This window comes from Apium graveolens, chromosome 5 (genome assembly GCF_009905375.1).
Source record: "Apium graveolens cultivar Ventura chromosome 5, ASM990537v1, whole genome shotgun sequence".
Lineage (NCBI taxonomy): Eukaryota > Viridiplantae > Streptophyta > Magnoliopsida > Apiales > Apiaceae > Apium > Apium graveolens.
In genome coordinates, this window is record NC_133651.1 from 8,318,563 (window position 1) to 8,325,647 (window position 7,085).

General features: G+C 29.5%; 1 long non-coding RNA gene across 2 annotated transcripts; it reads left to right on the forward strand.

The window, feature by feature from the left end:
- Nucleotides 1–3,129: 3,129 nt before the first annotated feature.
- On the forward strand, nucleotides 3,130–6,692 carry LOC141661619 (uncharacterized). Of its 2 annotated transcripts, none has more exons than XR_012550053.1 (6): nucleotides 3,130–3,252; nucleotides 3,457–3,613; nucleotides 3,709–3,772; nucleotides 4,460–5,191; nucleotides 5,881–5,986; nucleotides 6,166–6,692. It is a non-coding gene; the product is annotated as an uncharacterized LOC141661619 (long non-coding RNA). The 2 variants fall into 2 exon arrangements; XR_012550052.1 differs by having other exon boundaries at nucleotides 5,902–5,986.
- Nucleotides 6,693–7,085: the final 393 nt, after the last annotated feature.

Genomic DNA, 7,085 nt, shown 5'->3' on the forward strand with positions numbered 1-7,085 from the left:
ATCTCAAGTTATTTCTTTTTTGTTCTTAGAACTGAGGTAACTGTGTACCATGTCTTATTGGCTATGCTTTATTGGTTCTCTATTTGGATGGATAACTACAACTCGTTGACACCAGTAGCTACTAAGTCCAGTCCTCACTTTGGTGCGCATTTGGTCATTATAGATTTAATTGCAATCTTTTAGTGATGGACTTGTTACCAAATCATAATGCATTTCTTGTCTAAGGATCTGATGAAAAGCTAACTGGATTTACCCTTGGTTATAAGATATAGCTTTATTTGATACACTACAACAAAATAGGCCATTTACGATGGCTAGCTTACAATGGAATAAAGTGCGCTCCCAACTTACGACAAAAAAAGTAAAACGTCGTAATTATTTATGACGAAACACAAAACCGTCGTAAGTTTAGTATTTTATTAATAGAATTTTTCACGGCACGATTAAACAAAAATGAAAATTATTTGAAGTTGCGACGATTTAAATATTTCGTTGTAAGTTAATTATTTTTATTAAAATTTGAACTTGAAATTGAAAAAAAAATATTTAATTAAAATTTACAACGAAATATATGCCATGGAAAAAATCGGATCGTCAAATTTATGACATAAATTAAAATTCGTGATAAGTTATCAAAGAGGGAAATTTAACTTTTTTCCCAAATTTTTGGCGGGAAAATATTGAACATCCAATTTACGACGGAAATTAAAATTTATCGTAAGTTAATCAAGATGGAAATTTAACTTTTTCCCTAAAATTTTGGCGGTAAATTTGACTTTTCTCAATTTTTTTGCAGATAATAATTTATGACGGGTTCTGTCGTAAATTAGCACATGATTTTTTATAAATTCAATTTTTAAGAAATATTATTTCATGATCCAACCATATTAATATCAGCATTTATTTGTTTTGGGTGACATTTCAAGAATTTCAGTAAAAAATTAAATATTTTGAAAAAATAATTTAATATGAAATATTGATTATATCACTAATATATATATATAATCATCCATATGGTTGGATCATTCAAAAATATTTTTAAAATAATCGTAACACCAATTTAGGAACAAACACTTGTTAACAGTACTAGTCCAACTCATGCTTCACTAGTAAATTGGCAAATGAGATAAAATTATTTTGACATTTAATTTTTTTAATATCACTAATATATATCAATTGAAATCCGTATAGTTGTATCGTTCAAAAATATTTTTAAAATAATCGAAACACCAATTTAGAATTAAACATTAGTTAGTTGTACTAGTTAAACTAATGCTTGACTGTTAAAATGGCAAACTAACTAAAATTATTTTGATATAAAATTTTGGTTATATCACTAATATATATATCTATTGACATTCATACAGTTGGATCGTTCAAAAATATTTTTAAAATAATCGAAACATCAACTCAAGATTAAACACTAGTTAGTTATATTAGTCAAACTCATGTTTGACTGTTAAAATGGAAAACCAAATAAAATTATTTTGATATGAAATTTTTGTTATATCACTAATATATATCTATTTACATCCATACGGTTGGATCGTTCAAAAATATTTTTAAAATAATCGAAACACTAATTCAGGATTAAACACTAGTTAGCTGTACTAGACAAACTCATGTTTGACTGTTAAAATGGCAAACCAACTAAAATTATTTTGATATTAAATTTTGGTTATATAACTAATATATATATCTATTGACATCCATACGGTTGGATCGTTCAAAAATATTTTTAAAATAATCGAAACATCAACTCAGGATTAAACACTAGTTAGCTATACTAGTCAAACTCATGTTTGACTGTTAATATCGCAAACCAAATAAAATTATTTTGATATGAAATTTTGGGTATATCACTAATATATATATATCTATTTACATCCATAGGGCTCGATCGTTCAAAAATATTTTTTAAATAATCGAAACACCAATTCTAGATGAAACACTAGTTAGCTATACTAGTCAAACTCATACTTGACTGTTAAAATGACAAACACAATAAAATAATTTTAAAATGAAATTTTGGGTATATCACTAATATATATATATATATATATATATATATATATCTATTTACATCCATACGGTTGGATCGTTGAAAAATATATTTAAAATTATCGAAACAACAATTCAGGACTAAACACTAATTAGCTGTATTAGTCAAACTCATGTTTAACTGTTAAAATGACAAACCAAGTAAAATTATTTTGATATGAAATTTTGGGTATATCACTAATATATATATTTATTTATTTACATCCCTCTATTTGGATCGTTGAAAAATATTTTTAAAATTATCACAACACCAATTCAGGATTAAATAGTAGATAGTTGTACTAGTCAAACTGATGCTTGACCGTTAAAATGACAAACCAAATAAAAATATTTTGATACAAAATTTTGGTTATATCACTAGTATATATATCTATTGACATCCATACGGTTGGATCGTTGAAAAATATTTTTAAATTAATCAAAACACAAATTCAGGATTAAACACTAGTTAGTTGTGCAAGTTAAACTGATGGAACATATTTTAAAATTTTATATATAATTTTCTGAAAAGCGTTATTAATCATTTATTTTTAAAATGTCCTCCTTTAATTACCGAAGATTAGTTATTTGAAATTTTAAAATTGTCTAAAGATGGCAAACCTTTTAGAATTTTGGTTTTGTTTTAACCTAATTTTAAAATATCTTTTATAGAGTTATAGTTAATCGATTAAGTAATCAACATGTTAAAATAATATTCTTTTAAGGTCATGGAGATATTATATTTTTACCCTCAATAAAATAATATTTTTGTTATAACAATATTTTCCCCCCATCATTTTAAATACTTTTAAATGTTATAAAATATTATGAATATATATGCCTACTAATATAATTATCATAAAGTCATATCTTTTAAAATTTTAAATGAACAAAATTAAGAATTTAATTTAATTTTTTTTAAAAAAAATTATAATATTAAAAAAAATCTAGATAATCCGTGCGGGTTTTAAGCTAGTATATATAATTTATTAAAACATTAAACAAAGGAAACAATGTGAAGTCCACCATATTGGAACAAAATAGAAAATAGGGTTGAGTAGAGCTTGAGACCTAAATTTTAAGTCTCTGAATCGATTGCTGCTTGCAAAGTATATCGAAGATTCAACCGCTGTTATATATATCAAAGATTTAATCGCTGTTAAGTCTAGTTCGATTTTCTTCTAAAGTATCAAAGATTCCAAGATCCAACAGGTATCATTGATTCATTTTTTCATTAAATAATCAATATTTTGTCTCGGTACTTTGTACTTTATTCAATTAGAGGCAAGTTTCTTTATTTATATACAGTAATTTGTAATTACTTAATTACTTAATTTGTCTCTGTACTTAATAGTTTATTGTTGATGTTACTTAATTTGTCTCTGTACTTAATACTTCATTGTTGATGTTGAGAAGGGTTCCGATTCTGATTCAGATTTATATGGGTCTGATATTGAGAAAAAAGTCTAAAGCTATTGATACCAAGAAGGCGATAGAAGACCTACAGACAAATGATGAAATGCTGATAAACATTAAAGAACAAGATGATGACTTTAGATTGCTCACACCTCAGGTTATTGTTTTTAACTTGCAAATATTATAATTGGTTGGAGTAGTTTTATTTATTGTTCATTTAGTATATTTTTATCATTTGTTTTTTGAAATTAGGAACTACAAGAAGAGGCTCAGCAACCTCCTGATCTTCCTGGTCTGTATTGAAACTGGACAACCGGTACTCTCAACTCTGTACTCATTTGTTCTGTACTCTCATAAATTTGCATTTGTGGGCATTGATGTATTACAACAAAAGAAATGTAGGCATCACTAATTATCTATTTTAAACCTATTGTATTATTAATGGAAACCGAATATATAGTATCATCTTTTCTGTGTTTTCTGTTTATATGAATAAAAGAAAGTGGTTGTGATAAATGAGCGAGTTGCCTGGTTTGTATTTAGGATACCACCATTCATATGAATTTCATTACAACATTGTGCGTGCAACCAAAACAATTATGTATGTGAAATATTTAAAATTAAGTTCAGCAATTACAGAGTCAAAATGTTGTTGTTAAGCAGATGTATGTGAAATTATGTATATACATTTTGAGCTTGTCACAATGAAATAGAAAGTTTAATACAAATGCAGTGGTGCTGATTGTTAGTCACAAGTTTAATATCAAAGTATAAGTCCTAAATAGCAATCCCCAACAACAATTATATTTTCAGTTATTATGATTTTTACCTTCTAGTCAAATTTTGTTGATGTTTTCACTTGGTCAATAATGTAATTATACCTTATTATACAATTCTTTATTATGAAATATCTGGATCTCGTATTCTAGTCCTCGGTTCTGTCTCAAATTCCATACAATTCCCTTTATGTCAATCCCCTCACAGACCTCAAACATACTCGCAGTTCGAGCGAAGGCTGTCATGGAAACCTCGATATCGTGCCTCTCGGAGTTCACATTCATCGTAATTCTGACAACAAAGAGACTGTTGTCGCACTTAAAAAAGTTGAAAATGTAAAAAATGCTGATAAGGAAAATACGGAACCGAATAGCGGGCCAGTAGCCGTGGCTAAAAAGGTGTCTACCGAGAAGTTTCATAAGAAGCCTAGAGCCTTGAAGCCAACTTCACTTTAACTGTGTATGCAAATGAATGAACCTGAATTTATACTTGGATCAGGAAGTATGGAGCCTGCTGATTCGGAGCACTCGAGTTCGTTGAAGATTTGGGATTATTCGGATTCTGAGTCTGCTCCGGCTTCTTCCTGGTCTACTATTCCCAATAGGTTTTTAAATCTTTTTGTATGAAATTATTGATGAATTAATTAAATTTGATTTGTTGTGGAAATGTTAAGTACATTCAAATCTCGCCTAATTTGATTTGTTGTGGAAATGTTGTGGAAATGTTAAGTACATTCATATTCTAACATAATTTTTTTTTTGTCATTTATATTTAACCTGGATAAATTAATAAAATTATCTGGTCTGATGCTATTTAAATTGATCATCTATTCCTGTTTTGCAAGACATTGTTGTGCAGGCCTTTGCCAGTGGACATTGGGAGGTGCACTTGTGTGATTGTGAAAGAAAAATATGTAGAAGGACTACATGGGGGCAGTTTGTACACCGTTTACACTAATGTAAGGTTTCCGTGTTTTACGACATTTCACTTTCTTGTTTTCTCCAAGTTTAACTCTTATAATAATGTTAATCGTATTGGGATGTTATATAGTAATTGAGGTTTCTTAGTTGATTATTCATGTTTGTTAGTGTTGCCTTGGAGTAGGTTTTGCACTATAAATTACATTATAATAGCGTTATAGTGTTGGGTTGTAGTTGCTCTAATTTGTTACAAGTATTAACAACTAACCATTGTCAATAATTAATATGTCATGCTGCATAATGTTTGTTTCACGTTTGAAATATTTGATTCTTATAATAGTGTTAATTATATTGGGATGTTTGACTTAGTTTTTATATAATAATTAAGGTTTCTAGTTGATGTTTCGTGTTTGTGACCTGGATTGTAATTTATTAAGCATTAGTAAAACATAACCATTGTCAGTATGTTATGCTGCAATATGTTTGTTTTTTCCATTTGAATATTTAGATTGTACCTCATAGTAGTTAGAATTGTCCTGCAACACAACTTAGTTTGAGAATTCATTCTCATTCCAACTTTGCTTTCATTCCCAAACACTTCACTAAATTAATGGATGTTTCGCTAAGCAGTCGCTATTTTATGATTTGTACTCATTTGATCATACTTGTACTAATACCTTGAACAAGTATATTTCGAGGAGATTATAAAAATACTGCTTATCACTAGGCATTGTGATCTCATATATAGGAACTGAGAAATGGTTATAATTTGGCACACATGTTGATATTGGAAATCAGAGCAAACAAGTTCACAGTCTGCTGATTATAATCAGGTGAGATAAACATGACCTTAGTGAAATTTGTTTGATATGTCCTGTGATTTGATTCAGTTCACAGTAGTCATTCTATGTAATCAACCATTTAGATGTTGTTTGGGAGCATTTAGAATTACATGTACTCTGTCACAATCCTTGAAAAGGTTAGTATTTGACTCTTAATGGATTATCTCAAGAGGGTCATGGAAGACAATCGAAAACTTGCAGTGGCTCGCCACAAGAGGCATAATGGAAGATCCGAGTTTATAGTTGCTCAATCAATAAAGGGGATTTTAGGTCCTGGTGATGATAGTTTTGTCGGAAGTGTCACTTCCAACCTCATAGGTTCCAAGTACAATATATGGGATCAGGTTCGATGTCCATTTTAGTACTATACTGTTGAAGAGCTGGTTGATTGAAAACTATGGGTTCCAGCCACATGCCGTGTCAGAGCTCAATGAAAAGAGTTTCTGGAAGATGTTTGATACTGGACTTTATGAGCAGTGTATGAGGAAGTATGGAGCTATTTTATGAGTGTGTACTACAAGTGTAAGAAATGTAGGAAGATTGAGAAAGAGGTTCAGGAAGCCGAGCAAGCCCATCTTGAGAGCGCTTATGCAGAAGTAGACATATCAGTAGATTAATTTTTATGTAGGTTTTCTCGCTAAATCATATGAGATATGTCTCTGCTTTTATCATTTACTATTCATCCAATATTTGTAGTTCTTGCACATTTTTTGCTATAGTTGCTTAATTACTTACCGGAAATGAAATTAGACTTTGCCAGGGAGTTTTTGTTAACTTTGTGATTGCATTAGACTTTGACATGTTTAGAATTTAAATTGGAAGCCGAACATGGCTGGAAACTGATAAATCAGAATTTGGCTATTCTGGAAATACATCTTACGACGGTTGTTTATCACATATTCCGTCGTAAGTTACTAATTTAGATAGAAGACCATACCGCCAGTTCTCTTCTATCTTCTACATCTCCTGCCAGATAGTCGTCTGAGTACCCAATTACAATATTATTCTCTTCATCACTAGTATAAATCAAGCCAAAATCCATCATTCCTTTCACATATCGTAAGACACGTTTTGCAGCATTCAATGCATC